At 38.0% G+C, this 17,421-nt stretch overlaps 1 long non-coding RNA gene across 2 annotated transcripts; it reads left to right on the plus strand.

Annotated features, from left to right (window-relative positions):
- The first annotated feature begins 13,005 nt into the window (after positions 1-13,005).
- On the plus strand, positions 13,006-15,747 carry LOC133798538 (uncharacterized). 2 transcript variants are annotated; one of them, XR_009875927.1, is made up of 4 exons: positions 13,006-13,093; positions 13,464-13,620; positions 13,766-13,947; positions 14,882-15,747. It is a non-coding gene; the product is annotated as an uncharacterized LOC133798538 (long non-coding RNA). The 2 variants fall into 2 exon arrangements; XR_009875926.1 differs by having other exon boundaries at positions 13,007-13,093; positions 13,535-13,620.
- The last annotated feature ends 1,674 nt before the right edge of the window (positions 15,748-17,421 follow it).

The raw sequence follows: 17,421 nt of genomic DNA on the forward strand, positions 1-17,421 counted from the left end.
GTCTGGTTTGGGAAGATAAATTTGCAGAACACCATCGTCTCGTCCGTCACGAGCGCGCGGTAGTCCTTTTCACTGGGGGGCAAGCCCGCCAGTGTTTCATATTGACCCCCGAGGGTCGCAGACTTCTCGGTCCTTGCGTAGATGGCTGCAAGGTTGGGTTGGAATCAGAATGGAATACGGGAGGAGCTAAAATTAAACAACACTTAAAAGGCGAGCTAGGGTCAGGGTTCACTTACGAGGACGATTGAAGTAGTGGTGCTCACAGTTCCGGAACCCAGTTGACATGAAGAACTGGTCCTTGAAGTCATTTGGATGGCTTGGCATCACCGCCTTTCCTTTCTCTTGCTGGGAGATCGAGCTTCCCACGTTCTTCTGAGGCAGGTTCCTTTTTGGAGCCATCTGGTCGCCTATCGAACAAAAGAAAACACTTTAGAAAAGGCGACCCAAGCAGAAGGACGAAGCAATTATTATTTACACGAGCTGAGGTAAGCCCAGCCCGTGGAGAGTGGAACCACGCGGTTCAATGAACACGCGCATATGCTCCCAACAGATCCCAGGTTACTCGGAATTCGTGTGTCAGAGGGCTCAGAGTAAAAATTTGCCTTGGGGGGGGGGGGGGAAGTTCCAACAGGCAGAACGTTGCAAAACCGCTTTTGAAGCATATCCCCTAAGCTACCCGGTTTTGCACCCAAAATTCCTAAAGATCCTAACCAGAAATTGTTCCTGAAAAAGCATCTTGAAACCCATACTCTAAGGCGATTTCCTACAACAAGTGTGCCCTAGCCTAAAAGGGGCTGTCGCCCTCCTACCCACGCAACCCCGAGAACCCTTGCATGCGACTACAGTAAAAATTTTCACCTAAGCTACAGTGGCATGTTTTCAAAATGAACAGGGTCAGAAAACTTACAGTATATGGCTGGATGGAAAACGTGAGTGTTGCGTTGGTAGGAGCCTCGTCGATGCAGTAGCTTCCAAAGCTTTGGAGAAACTCTTGCACCTAAGCTTCTTGAACAAGGAAAATGGTGGCAGTAGAGTCGAGGGTTTCGTTCTTCTGAAAGTCAGAGAAGGAAGAAGGAAAGAGATTTGGGAAATTTCTGAATGAAGGGGTGGTCCGTGCGTAGGATGGCCGCCCCCTTTTTATATAAGGGAAGGATCACGTGAAGAAGGCTCTTGGATGGCCCTAGTGAGGGATCCGAGGCCTTCCACTCGAAATGTGAAACGACGGCTAGGCAATAGGCTAGGCCATTAAATGCGGTTCTCGTAAAACGTACCGTCACCACCCACGGCGTTCCACGTATCAGACGCCTGCGCAAAAAGTGGAATGTGAAGGGTTGTAGGGAAGTCTAAAAGCCCCTACTGTGGTCTTCTATATATGACGTCATACACCACGAGCAGGAGCTTGGGGGGCAGATGTACACCCTGGATTTCCCACGGGCTGATTAGCAGGTCGAGCCTCGGACTAATCAAGGTTAGTCCGAGGACTTCCCCAGGTCAGAGATTTTGTTTTCCAGGTCGTACCCACTTGGCTCGAGGTATCCTCAAGAACTCGCCAATGCTGCCCAAGACTGGGGGAAGGAGTCCTTAAGGCCGAAGGTTGGGTCAGTGAAGCAGCTCGTTGTGCGAGCTGCTTCTCGTGGATCTCTGACCCTTTGTAAAGTCAACACACGCAAGATAAACGTGCCTATATCTGACATCACATGTCCGATATCTCCCTGACTTCCCGGGCACGCATCAGGAACGTGCGCATTCAGACATCCACGGCTGGGTTGGGCCGTGCGGCCCATTATCTCCTTACATACTGATTAGACCACACTTATGTGTCAGGTTTAGGAATTAATCATAAATGTTACAGAGTTGATATGACAAATGTTAAGGTCACGTGATGACCTCCCTACCAACTTCCAGGTGCCTTCTCCTATAAATATGGGGACCTTGGGAGTTTATAGGGGTTGGAGAAAATAGTCTCGGAAGAGCCATATACTTTGTAAACCAAATACCCAAAATACATCAATAATATTGACTAGTGGAGTAGAAGGATTTTAACCTTTGAACCACTTAAAAACGTGTCTTGAGTCACATAGTTCATTCTCTAAGATTTCATATCTGTGACGGTTTTACTTTCAGCACTAGTCCCTTTCTCTTCTTCTCTTAATTACATGTTGGCGAAGAACCGCGTCAACAACCAGTATATACCTAGCGGCCTGCCTTTGCAGAGTTCTGGCTTTGTTTCTATCTGTTGGCAGTGTGCCATTCGTCAGATATTCCAAGTATGGCGCCATCCACGTATCTTCTACACGAATCTCCATATTGGCTTCGGCCGCTTCTATGCTTGGCTTACTCAGTCTTTCTACTGGAACTATGTTCAAGGTATCAGCATCCTTTGCGCTTGCAAGTTTAGCCAAGGCGTCTGCATTCGAATTCTGGTCTCGTGGAATTTGCTGTAGGGTGTATTTTGTGAACTGGGCTAGCAAATCTTTTGTTTTATTCAGGTAGGCCATCATCTTTAGGCCTCGCGCTTGATATTCCCCCAGGATTTGATTCACGACTAGCTGAGAATCACTGTAAATATCAAGCGTCTTTATGCTCATGTCTCTTGCCATTCTCAATCCAGCTAGGAGTGCTTCGTATTCTGCTTCATTGTTTGACGCCGCGAAGTCGAACCTGATTGCGCAGTGAAATCGATGCCCTTCCGGCGTTACCAATATCACTCCCGCTCCAGCGTGGGATTTGTTAGATGAACCATCTGTGAATAGTTTCCACGAAGGAGTCTTGTCTTGGGGCATGGGCGCTTCAGGCTATTCGCACTGCTCACCGCCTGGGAGTTCGGTGAACTCCGCGACGAGATCGGCCAAGATTTGTCCCTTTATTGCTGCTTGGGGTGAATAAGTTACATCGAACTGCCCTAGTTCGACTGCCCATTTTAACAATCTTCCAGCCGCCTCAGGTTTTTGGAGGACTTGCCGAAGGGGCTAGTCGGTTAAAACTGTAATAGGATGGGCTTGGAAGTAAGGACGCAACTTCCTAGAGGCTAGAATTAAGCAATATGCTAACCTTTCAATTGGCGGATACCTTAATTCTGCTCCAACCAGCCGTTTGCTGATATAGTAGACTGCTTTCTGTATGCCTTCTTCTTCCCGTACTAGTACCGCACTAGCAGCAACTTCAGTAATCGCCAGGTAGATAAACAAAGTTTCTCCTTCGACTGGCTTTGACAAGATGGGAGGTTGCGCCAGATGAGTTTTTAAGGCCTGGAATGCCTGCTCACAGTCTCCCGTCCATTCAAACTTCTTATTGCCCCTGAGTATATTGAAGAAAGGGACACATTTGTCAGTTGATTTGGAGATGAATCTACTCAGGGCAGCGATCCTTCCGGTCAAACTTTGTACATCTTTGATTTTCTCCGGTGACTTCATGTCGATCAGGGCTTTTATCTTATCAGGGTTGGCCTCGATTCCTCTTGAATTTACTATAAACCCTAAAAAATTCCCTGATCCGACTCCAAAGGAACATTTGAGGGGATTCAACTTCATCTGGTACTTGCTTAGCACATTGAAGCATTCTTGCAGATCACTCACATGTCCATCTGCCTTCTTAGACTTTACCAGCATGTCATCCACATATACCTCCATGTTTGCACCGATCAGATCCTTAAACATGTGGTTGACTAGCCGTTGGTAAGTCGCACCTGCGTTTTTCAGTCCGAAGGGCATTACTTTGTAACAATATAAGCCCGTATCGGTCCGAAAGCTGGTGTGATCCTCGTCAGGGGGATGCATGCTGATCTGGTTGTAGCCTGAATATGCATCCATGAACGAGAGGATCTCATGTCCTGCAGTTGCATCGACCAACTAGTCGATCCTTGGGAGTGGGAAGCAGTCCTTTGGGCAGGCTTTATTGAGGTCCGTAAAATCCACACAGGTACGCCACTTGCCGTTAGGCTTGGGGACCAGTACCGGATTCGAGACCCACGAGGGATAAAACGCTACCCTGATGAATCCATTCTCCTTAAGTCTTTCGACTTCTTCTTTCAGAGCTCTTGATCTATCTTTATCGAGCAACCTTCTCTTTTGTTGCACGGGCGGAAAGGTTTTGTCTATGTTCAGGACATGGCTGATTACTGCAGGACCTATCCCTACCATGTCTTTGTGTGACCAGGCGAAAACCTACTGGTTCTTTCGCAAGAATTCCACCAGCGCTTGCTTTATAGTAGGCTCTAAGTTCTTCCCAACCTGCACGACTCTGGTCGGGTCTTTTCTGTCGAGTTGGACCTCCTCCAAGTCCTCGACGGGTCCAACATTTTCTTCAAAATACCCAAAGCGAGGATCCAAATCTCCATCCTCACTTTGGGCAACACCCTATTTGGTGGCTTCTCCACTGGATTGGGCTTGCGTGTCTATTGCCATCTGCAATCGATCTGGGGTAGGGCTCCTCGACGTCCCACTCTTCGCCTTTGTGATCGAGGCGTTGTAGCACTCCCTGGCTTCCCTTTGGTTCCCTACGACGCGTCCTATCCCCGCGTCCGTTGGGAATTTCATGGCTAAGTGCCACATAGAGATGACAGCCCGTAGATCAACCAGTATGGGCCTTCCAATAACGGCGTTGTATGCCGAAGGGCAATCAACCACTACAAAAGTGGTGAGTAATGTCCTTGTTGCAGGTGTTGTACCCGTCGTTATTGGAAGCTTGACCATTCCGGCTGGGGCGAGTCCTTCTCCAGAGAAGCCGTATATGGTTTGATTGCAGGGCTCCAAGTATTTTACGGACAACTTCATGCGTTCCAGTGTTGATTTATACAGGATGTTCACTGAACTTCCTGTATCGACCAGTACCCTTTTTACCATCATGTTGGCCATTTGGATGTCCACAACCAGCGGATCGGAATGTGGGAATCGAACGTGCCGGGCATCGCCATCAGAGAAGGTTATCTCACCCTCCTCTGACCGAGCCTTTTTTGGTGCACGGTCCTCCATTGCCATCATCTCGATGTCCTGGTCGTGACGTAGATTCCGAGCATATCGTTCTCTGGCCTTTCCGCTATTTCCCGCGAGGTGCGGGCCTCCACAGATGGTTAAGAGTGTTCCGGCCACAGGGGCAGGCTGTAATGGTGGCGAGCGTTGGCGTGTAGACGCCTGCTCGTTGCTACCTGGAGCTTCTCGTTGGGAAGTTCCCGAGGCCCGTACGTACCTTCTCAAGTGTCCTTGTCTAATAAGGAACTCGATTTCGTCTTTTAACTGGTTGCATTCGTTAGTGTCATGTCCGTAGTCGTTATGGTAACGACAGAACTTGGTGGTGTCTCTTTTCGAAATGTCTTTTCGAATGGGTCCTGGTTTCTTGTAAGGCACACTAGAGCTTGTGGCCTGATAAACCTCTCCCCGAGACTCGACGAAGGCAGTGTAGTTATTGAACCTAGGTTCATAACGATTACCCTTGGCTCGTTTGTTGTCGGAGGTGGAAGGCTCGTTATACGGCCGTTTCCCACCATTTTTGCCATTACCGTTGCCGTTTTTGTGGCCTTTTTCGTTGCCATTAGGTTTGGAACCATTGGCAGGCTCAGCAGCCTTCTTACCCTTGTTTGAGGGTTTCCCATCATCAGCAATGGCTTCCTCGAGCTTGATGTAACGATCAGCTCGGTCCAAGAACTCCTGGGTCGTTTTAACTCCTTCCTTTCGGAGACTCTTCTAGAGGGGAGAGCAACGCTTTACCCCTGCGGTAATGGCCATCATCTTGCCTTCGTCTCCTACCGTTTTCGCTCCAGCCGCCACTCGCATAAAGCGCTGGACGTAATCCTTCACTGACTCTCCGTCCTCCTGGCGAATCTCGACTAGCTGGTTTACTTCGGTTGGGTGCACACGACCCGCATAGAACTGCCCGTAGAATTCCCTTACAAACATTTCCCAAGAAACTATGCTTGCAGGCGGGAACTTAAAAAACCACTCCTGCGCTGCTTCCGAAAGTGTTGCAGGGAAGATCCTGCACCGAGCGTCTTCGGACACTTTCTGAATGTCCATCTGAATTTCAAATTTATTTACATGCGAGACTGGGTCCCCATATCCATCAAAGTTTGGGAGCGTAGGCATTTTGAACTTGCTGGGAGTTTCAGCGTTAGCTATCCTCTGGACGAAAGGAGTCCCTTTCCTCCTGTCGTGGTCGATATAAGAAGTTCTTCCTCCGACTAGCTGCTGCACAGCCTGATTGAGTGCGTCTATCTGGGCTTGCACTACGACAGGAATTGCGGTGGCCTCTGTGGCTGGGGGGAGGTTTTCGCCGTGCCTCTCACAACGATCGTTGAGTACATCTCTCAGGTCCTCTTCTCTTCTTCGCTGCTCGCTACCTCCGAGCCAGTTGAAGACATTATTTTGTCTGGGCTGCCCCCCAACATCTTGTCTATTTGGCTGGTCACCTTGAGGTACTTGGCTCCTGCCTTTACCTCTTTCTCCATTCCTCCCATCAGCATTTCCCTTGCCTGAGTCGGCCTCATTGTATCCGTGGCCATCTCTGAACCTTGACTGGCTGTGGTGAGACTGACTGTTCCCCCTATTCCCGTCTCTGGCAGAAATGCCCCGAGCGTTAGAGGGTGGCTTGCGCTGGTCGCGGTGTCCCCGTGCATTATCATGCCGTGGGGTTCCACGGACCGCAGAGCCTAGCTCCGAGTACCTCCTGTTACCAGGAGGGTATTGGCCTCTGTTCGCTTGGTTTGGCCCATCGTTCTCATGGCGTCTAGGACTACGAGGCTGACGCTCGGCCCTATTCTGCCTTTGCTGCGGGGGATTACCCCGAGCAGCTTGGGATGGTTGATTTGCCTCAGGGTCCAACGGGACATCGTCATGAGGTGTCTGAGGCTGTTCGGGCCTTTGAGGACTTGAAGGCTGAATTGGTGGGCTAGGATTGGGACCCCTCTGGGGTGGTCCATTCGCGGGTTGGTCAGGCTGCGAGGCAGGTGCGGCTTGATTTCTAGCCAACAGCAAGGCTGCTTCGAGGGCGGCCATGGCTTCGGTCTGGCGTCGATCCACCTCCGCCTGTCTCTCGCTCAACTCCGCACGCTGCCGATCAATCTCCTGCTGCTGCCGCGCCATAACTTCTGCGGCAGTTTCTTGATTGGCCTTCAGACTAGCCAATTCTTCCTGCAACGCGCCCAGGGTGCTCTTCAGCGTCGCATCGCCCATTTCCTCCTCTTCAAAATCTAGTTGCGGCTCATCTTCCGCCATGCTTGCAGGGGGAGGAGGAGGTGGTGGATTCGACGGTGTAGCGGCGGTTGCCTGCCCAGTTTTCCTTCCTGCTTTCGCCATTGGTTTTCTTAACAGCAACAAATCAATCTCTCAATGAAAGCACCAAAATGTTGACCCAAGATTTGGCCAACTGACGCGGAGTCAAAACGTGATTGATATGGACGAATGTATAGAGAAGAACGCAATGACAAAAGTAAAGGAAACACAGTAATTTATAGTGGTTCGGCCCCAGGATCTGGTAATGACCTACGTCCACTTAGGATAATATTGATATAAAATCAGAGGGGTGATCAAAGAACCAGGGTTCAATGAGTTTCACTCTTCTGTAAGGAACAATACAGATTTACTTGGAGAATTACTCTCGTTTCCTATGATTCAAAAGCTAAAAAAAAAAGGTCCCCATTCCTTGAGCCATCTCCTCTTATTTATAGGCTCAAGGAGGGTCACAAGAGATTGTTACATATATTCTTCCCTGAATAATCGAATATCCAAAAGATTGTATGAGATAACTTCGGGATTCATAAAGATCTTCCCATAAATGTTGCCTTGTACGCGGAACTACCAAACAGACTGGTCGCGGGTAAGACAGGCTTATCCCGCTTCTATTGTGTCTCCTGGTCGATACTCTAGCAGACGCTTCCAGGTATCAACCACGTGTCAAGAGATTATTCGCCACGTCACCGGTGCTAATTTATTGGATAACAGCAGTAATAACTGCAGTTTGAGTATTTGGTAGTTTTAGTGAGTGAAAACGATATTTAGACTCAAGTTGGTCAATAGATTATATTAATAGCTTTATAGAGAGAATATGTAACTTAGATATCATCTTATATTCAGCATTGACAAAGGTTGTACTGGATTCTTGTATTATGTTGATGAGAATTTGAAAAATAAAAACAAAGTTCTTATTCAGATTATATAACTTTGCACTGAGCTCGATTTGTGTTTACTAAAGAGTGTTAGTCTCATCCACTCGATTTAGGTCATACTTGTTTGAACCAAGTAAATTTATTATGTTGTTAACATGAATACCATTTATCTAATTATCATTTGGTCGAAAATGTATTACTAGTGCAATGTTGTCAACATGAGTAATGCAGCTAATAAAACTCTCTATGATGATCATGAGACAACTAAGGCTTATGCGGTGTGCTCATTGGATTCTAGTCATTGTTGGTTTTTTTTATTATTATTATAATAATAAAACTATATTTACTTCAGGCTTTTTTACTTTCAGTTATAACATTATTACTCACCACTTAATTAAATATTACTTACTAGCATAAAAATGTTACTTATACGCAAAAAAAACAAATAAAATTACTTCAAGGATTTTTACTTTTCGATACAACGTTATTACTGACCATTTCATTAAAAATTACTTAGCCGCATCAAAAAATTACTTACCCAATATCGTAATTAAGTTCAAACACAATACATATTTTACCTTATTGCCCTCGACTCTACACTTTTTGGACAGAAAATTACTTTATTGTCCTTACTTTTCACAGCCATATCAACACAATTTCTTAGATCCGGTTTACACAACCGGTCAATCAAGCATAAAGTTTAAAAAAGAAAAACACCAAAATTGTTCAAAGCTTGACACTTGGCAAATTATTTGGGTCCCACTTGTTGGACTAAGTACCGTGAGGGACTGAAGAATTTTCCATGTAAGAAGATAAGCTCGCACGGGAGAAGAGGGAGACCATTGTCGCTTGAATAAAAGAATAAAAAAACGAAAAAATGTTTAAAAAATTTTTGAAAATGAAAGAAATTATATTTTTAAATTTTAATGAATTTTAATTAAAATTTAAAAAAAAAATAGAAAGAGTTAATGAACATAGTTTTATATTTAATTTTCAAATTTTTAATTAAATACAAAATATCTTTTTATATTGTTTACTGAAATTTTGTTTTGTTTTTCTATTGAAAAACCATTGATATTGGTGTTTTAAGGTGCATAAATAATTTTTTTTTTTATTATGTGACAAATATATATAAATATATATAGTTATTTTATGGATGAATATAAATATAAACATATTTAATATAAATAAACATTTTTTTGTGTTCACAATTGATGTGACATATAATAATGTTTATATAAAACAAATTACGTTTATTTTTGTGTAACATAATAAACAAAAGTGTTTACTCATTAACGTACTACATGAACAAAAAAATAGTGACTTAAGGAGTGAGAAAACTTTACATTGCCTGAGAAAATGGTAAAAATCATAAGCTTGTAACAATAAACCTATAAAATAATATTGACTATTAATTAATTCATGAATATTGTCTTTCTAAATATTTTTTTAATATGATCTAATTAATGTGTTTTATTCAAATGATATCAAGTCATATATGGAAAGTTACTTTTTAAACCCGAAAAACTAAATAAAAAAGTGTTACAATTGGTGGAATTAAATACATATAATTATGTTCCATAATTAGTTATGTATTATACTTTATAAATGGTATGATTATAGTTGTTATCCAATAAATTAGCACCGGTGACGTAGCGAATAATCTCTTGACACGTGGCTGATACCTAGAAGCGTCTGCTAGAGTATCGACCAGGAGACACAATAGAAGTGAGATAAGCATGTCTTACCCGCGACCAGTCTGTTCGGTAGTTCCGCGTACAATGCAACATTTATGGGAAGATCTTTATGAATCCTGAAGTTATCTCATACAATCTTCTGGATATCCGATTATTCAGGGAAGAATATCTGTAACAATCTCTTGTGACCCTCTTTGAGCCTATAAATAAGAGGAGATGGCTCAAGGAATGGGGACCTTTTTTTTTAGCTTTTGAATCATAGGAAACAAGAGTAATTCTCCAAGTAAATCTGTATTGTTCCTTACAGAAGAGTGAAACTCATTGAACCCTGGTTCTTTGATCACTCTTCTGATTTTATATCAATATTATCCTAAGTGGACGTAGGTCATTACCAGATCCTGGGGCCGAACCACTATAAATTACTGTGTTTCCTTTACTTTTGTCATTGCGTTCTTCTCTATACATTCGTCCATATCAATCACGTTTTGACTCCGCGTCAGTTGGCCAAATCTTGGGTCAACAACTGCTTTCTGTTGTGACAGTTGAACTGTGATTAAGTCCAATTTTAGAAAGTTTGGGAGCAAATAGTAAGTTAAGAAATTTTAACCTTACATGATATTATGATGAAAATTTTAGTCCAATAAATTGATGTAGAGGAATGCATACTGCATCTAATTTGCATAATTTGTACATCAAAATTGTTCATTAGTACACATTCTGGGAAGAGCCAAAAGACAATTTTACAATGTACATAATTCAAGTCATGTTAGTTAAACAATATAAAACTAGATGAGAGTAATGATAAAAATGAAAGGAAAAAAAAGATCAATAACAAATGAAACTTAACATGACAAAGAGTATGTGAATATATATTTATGAAACTGCTAATTATTACAGGGGAAACACATCTATACATTGTATAGACACAATAAAAAAGATGAGATTATGAGTTAGAGAAGTACAAACATCATCAACATTTGATCTCTGGGGATGCGCTCATAATCAAATCTTAATCCTACCGTCTATATTGTTGTACACAAATAACAATATAACAAGAACTTATCATTTTTCTATTTGAAATTGATTAATCAACTAAGAAGCAAAGTTGCAGATAACCGATATGACATAAAATAAACAAATAATGCACTATAAGTTTCACTAATATACATATTTTTTTCTATTAAAGTAGCGAACCGAAATCAATATGCAAACTTTTATCATCAATCTAAGATATATGCAATCAAATCTATTGGATTTTTGTTTATTTCCTAACAACAAAATATGATTACTTGAACATGCTCTCTCGAAGTCACAACCACAAAAAGCTGGAAACATTGAAATAAATGACCTGAAATTAGTTACAGCAAAACTCCCCATGATCTATACTTACAATGCAAAATAAATAAATAAATAAAAGAAGGCCTAAAAGAGTGATTGAAGCACCTTAAGCCTACAACATCACTTATAAAGATTACAAAACACATAAATAATAGGAATATTAAATAAATGAATATTTCATTTAGCTAATATTTTAAAGAGAGAGGTTTAACATTTTCTGGCACCATTGCTTCATCACCTCTATTCTTAGCATTCATGTGATTCCTCTAATGTTTCGTCTTTATTGTATCAAATCTTTAAATTGGATTAATGCCAAGAACCTGAAAAAAGAAAAAATAATAATAGAAAGAGAAACTAATTATATGTGTGTTCATACATATATATATATATATACATAAAACTATTTGTCACTCAATATAAACAATTCATATATTATCACATGAAGATGATATGCAACAAAATAATATTAGCATGAAGCAATACCCGAAACTGAAAAACCAACCTCATGAAAATAGCAACATAATAGCAGTAAGTTGGTGTTACTTTTATTAAGCTTAAATTTCCAATAGATTTGCTTCCATAAAAATTATACATAAGTTTGGTTGAGTAAATTTAACAAATTGGTGGGGTGTTGAACCTAATAGTCTTACAACAACAAACATAGCCCATGAAAATAATCAGATTCTTTAAACCTCTCCAAGTTCTCAGATACTTCACCAAGGCTACGAGGACCGAAACCAAAGTCATTGAATATCTATAATCAACAAAAATTTAGTTAGAGTACCGGGGTTTATTTAAACACATATAAATCAAAATTAAAACACTAATTTTTTTTTACAAAGATTTAATAAAACTATAACTAGACAAACGCACGTACCTCACAAATCTGGCGGAGACAACCATGGACAATAGCAACTTACAATCTGAAGAGGAACACAATGAAAAAATGGGTTGAGAACTAGAGTTCAACAAATTTAAGCTAATTGCATAAGTTGGTTATAACTAAATGACTAAATTTGAAACGATAAATACCTTACTAAAGCCTTCACTAAAGCAAACAAAAGAAAAAAAAATCTTTATAAGCTTTCTCCATAATTCTGAATCATGTTTTTTTTTTCGTTCTAAAAACTTCACTAACAACAATCTTTTAATCCTATTACCTAAATAAATAGTCTTCAAATTTTCTCTCGTCAATACCCAATACAAAACACAAGAGAGTGCCATCTAAAATTCAACAATGAAAATTACTTTTAGATATATTATCTTATACATTTGTGGATTTATTACACATTCATGGTGTATATGAAAAAGAGAATCACTATTGTCTGCCAAAAACAATTTCACAACTTACTAGTATGTCAAAGAGCTCCAATCACTATCTGATTTAGAAGAAATGATTGAAAAATATACTGAGAACCAACGACAATGAGTGAAACCCACCACACTCGAACCTCCAAACTTTGCGTACCTGACCTGTATCACCAATCAGCAACGACAATCGACCTATTCTTCAAGAAATTTAACAAAAATGATCACACACTCTCACTAATCCTTTGATTATTTTTTTGAGCAAGATTTAAGGACATTGTTTTTTAGAGTTATTTTTTTTACAAAAATATAACAAAAAAAAATTATATGCAAAATGTAGCCGGTTGCTAAAAGATATGAAGGGATATATATGTATTTTAACATATTATCAACCAAACACCACAATTCCACCATCCACGACCATGAATCTAATGACTGAAAAGTTAATGAATGACTAAGGCCATCAAAATACAAATGAGGGACTCAATAATTGCCCTTAATTAAAATTCATTAAATTTTAAAAATATAATTTCTTTCATTTAAATTTTTTTTTTAAACCGTTTTCGTTTTTTTATTCTTTTATTCAAGCGACAATGGTCTCCCTCTTCCTCCCGTGCGAGCTTCTCTTCTTCCATGACCTCCTTTCTTCCTCAATGTAAGCCTCTCTTCGTCCTCTCCGTCCTCTCCCTTTCTATTTCTCTCACTTTAATCTCTTTCTCTATCAACTTCGATTTCAGCCTCTCTGGCATAAGGATTGGTTTAATATTTTTCTACTCCTTTGTAAAGGTTAATGAATCTGTAAAATTGGCTTCACAACCATATTAGGTTCTAGAGTTTGATTTTGCAATTATTAAGGTGTGATTCTAGTTTTACAATATTTGGCCATGTATGGGTATTTATGATTTTGCTCTGTAGAAAATTTGAGTATTTATGATTTTACTTAGTAAGAATGTTTGGGTATATACGAGTTATGATTTTGTAGTATGTGCTCATGTTTTTTTGTTTTTGTGTGTTTCTGAGTGAAGCAAGAAAACTGCTAGCTCATATGGAAAAGAAATAAATAATACAACTCAAACAACTTATTTATATATGCAAGATGTCATCTATGGAAGTAAGAGGCAAATGAACAAACCCCCAAGTTGTAGTCTAAGATGAGCCATGCACATTCTAATATTAGCTCTGGTTTGTTTCTTTTCCTCCTCTTTATTTCGTTAACTAGTCCTTTTGGTTTCTTATTTATGTATGTATGTATGGATATGATTTTATTTTCCTATGTTTCTTTAATGTCAAGTTATAAGCTGATTTGTAGTGAATGGAATCTTCCAAGTGACTTTGCTTTAGGAAATGCAGCAGAACTGATAGAAAGACATTAGAATTTGGAAGGACATCTGCGGTGGAGCCCAGAGAAAAGCACTATGCAACAATATTCTGGTTACATGGGCTCATATTGATAGGTCCCAATCAGAGTGAACATAAACAACAGAGTTAGCAATTCTCAATTCTCTTTGGGTAAGAATCAAACCACAGATTTGGAAATAACTTCCCTAGTAGTTTCTTTTCTTTCCAACGTTCTTTTATACATAATACCATAACATTAAAAGTTGCAACTTTTTTTTGCCCAAAACATTCTCAGTAAAAAGTACTAGTTTTATCAATATCTACAACTTTTGAACGTTTTACTGGGAGTATAGGATTGCTGTTCTCTTCTCTAATATGCAGCTCCTTACTAGATTCTTAAGCAATTAATCTTTTTGAGTGTTGGTGTTAATAGTCAATGAATTAGTTAATGCACCAAAATGCTAATCTTGAAGTAGATTATTTCTTCATCAGCATGCTCACTGATGTACTAGATTAGTGGTTAAAACCAAATTAGTCTATTACTCTTGTGTTGGTCCTTTAATATTCTATATAAAGCTGTGCATTTTAGCTTTGTAACATTGCTTATAAGAGAGATTATCTATTGTCATTAGTTATCCCAGTTTAGGTGTCTTGACTAGTTCTGCTATTTCCCAAACAAAGATAATTGCAGCAGTATATATCTACCCCACCTTTGAAACATATTTTGCAATAATAGTAAAAAACACAGCATATGTACAATTGCAGTGAGACCTTGCTTTTTTATATGTATGATAATCAAAAGACAAGAAGTAAAGAGATTTTTCTAATATAATTTAGAGAATTAATGCCCATCTAGTTACACTTCGTGACTTGGTGCCCTGTTACATCTAATCCTCACATACTTGTAATACATACATAATGAGTTACTATTTAATGATTTATAATTGAAAGGTTTTTAAACTTCAAAACTTGATATCGTTTTACACTCTTGCTGAGAGAAATTCGTGACCAATAATGGCATTTTCAAAAAACAAAAAAATTGGTGCTTGGCAAGTATGTTATGTAAGGAAATAGTTTAGTACTAATAAATCATTTTTTTTGTCAGGTGTACTAATTAATCATTACTTGTCTAACAATGTACAAGTAATCAGTGAACTCTATATGGGGTGTGCTTAGTTTTTGGTCTTAACCATTTTGTGAACTCTGTAAGACCAACTAGTGTAGTAATCTATGAACAAATTAAATCAGATACTTAAGTGGGGTGTTCTTATTAAGATTTCGATGAGTGAGTTTATAATTATAGATTCCTCTCACAACAAAGGATTTGGCTGCAACAACGCCATTCATGTTGCTCAAATAAGTAATGGGCCTCAACAATGATGCTGACTTGGCTGCTCTACAAGTTGTACAAAATGGAAATCCAATTGAGAGAAAGAACTAGTTCACTAACATTGAGCCATTGTTGGAAGTCAAAAGCTTCAAATGTATTTGAATTGTTTTTGATCTAGCGTGGTTCTTGTTCTTACTGGGTGCTCTGCGGAATGTGATAGCAACTTTTATTCATGTTTCTCTAGTTCTAAAGGATACAATTTAGAGCCCATGGCAAGACGGGTAAGTTTTTGTGTTGGTTCTGAATCCGTGTAGTTTAATGTGTACTAAATGCCTCCTTATGATCTAAGTGCACAAAAGTATTTTGTGATTGCTTGTTGTGCTATTTACAGTTTTACAAGAATTAATGCAGAAAAAGACGTGTCTTTTGATAGAGAAAAAGAAAATTTACATTGATGGAAATTTCAATGATAGTGTAGAGTTTCTAATTTCCAGAACTCAATTACATGAAGTGGCTCTTGTTCGCATATGGAGAGCAAATCGAAGATGATTTGAATATTTTTATTAAGTTTGTATAATTATTAGTTCATATGTTTTTTTTATTTTGTGTTATATAATGGTTAGATATGAAATTTGAGATTAGTTGGATATTATTAATCATTTGATATTTTTTTACTAATTTTCTTATATTTATTTTTAAAATAATAAATAGTGGTCACAAAAAATATTTTTATTTTTTAGTTTAGAAAATAACAAATAAAAACATGTTGGTAAACATGCATGTTTTTTAATTTTTTAAACAAAAAATAAAAAGAAAAATTACCATTGTCATATTTATTTTATAAAAATAAAAAAAATATAAGACAAAAATATATTTTTATTTTTATGTTTAAAAAATTTAAAAACAAAAATTCGACCAAACCCAACCAAAATTGTTTACCGATTTTTTTGTTGACATATCGATAAATGACTGATATAATCAGATATATGGGCTTACTGCTCATTGTGCTCAGACTTTTGACCATTTTTTGTAGCAGATTTTCCTAAAAATTCTGGTCAATTTGGAAGGATGTTTTTTCTTACATAATTGTCTTTTTAATCAATGTTACGTAACATGTATATGACATGTATGAAAATTATTTGGAAAGACATCGTAAATGAGATATTCGTCGGAGAATAAATTCGAATGTTTAAATATAAAATAAACTAAAATGTTTTATTATACCATGCCTTTATATTTAGTATTGCATACAAATAAACATAAACAATCTTGAATAATTTCTTTGAATATTTTGCTAACATTTGTGTATTTTATGTAACATTATAGCAACTAACATCGGAAATTAGGTTTACTATTTTACCATTAACATAAACATATTTGATTACATTAATAATGTACAACGATGATAAAAATGTTTATTGACTACATAGTTAGAATGAATATCAATCCATAAACTTGTAAGTTTATTTTTTTAAATAAATTTATCTTTGATATATATGTCAACTAGCTTAACTCATAATAATAACATTTTGTTTATTGTAGATAATAATTTATAACAAATAGTGAACAACCGAACTCATATTGTTTGTTTTACGCCATTGAAAAACTAAATCTTGATTTTTACTTTAAAAATAAACTCTTTGGTAAAGGTTATGTGCAAAATAAACGTAATTAATAATTTTTGTATATTATTGTAAACCCAAGAATACATAGTTCATAAACATAAACATAAGGGACATTGAGCAAAATCATCCTTAATGTTGTGTGAAAGTAGGTAAATGTCCATGTTTTTAATTTTGTAGTAAAATAGTCTAATCATCTATTTAATATCACATATTACCAAATGTACCATTTAACAAATTACTATTTTATTCTAAATATTTTAATATTATGGTATATGTATATTAGTTTTGTTTAATTAGTTTTTATTTTAAAGTTATTTTGATTTTTTTTTTTTTATGAGTTGTTGAATGATATACCATACCACAAAATATATATACTGACCATCAAAACTTACAAAATTATTACTCAAAATTGTATATACTATGCTAACAAAATAATATATTACCATTAAAATGTATATACCATGATACAAAATTATATACTACCACTATGTATAATAAAATAGAAATTAAATATCACAAAAAAATATATATACCATACCACAAAAAACATATACACTAATTGAAAAATAATATACCAACACCCTATAAAAAACTTAAAAAATCAATATAACTTTAAAATAAAAACTAATTAAACAAAACTAATATACATATACCACTATATTAAAGTCATACAGTCCTAAATAAATAAAT

This window comes from Humulus lupulus, chromosome 8 (genome assembly GCF_963169125.1).
Source record: "Humulus lupulus chromosome 8, drHumLupu1.1, whole genome shotgun sequence".
NCBI lineage: Eukaryota > Viridiplantae > Streptophyta > Magnoliopsida > Rosales > Cannabaceae > Humulus > Humulus lupulus.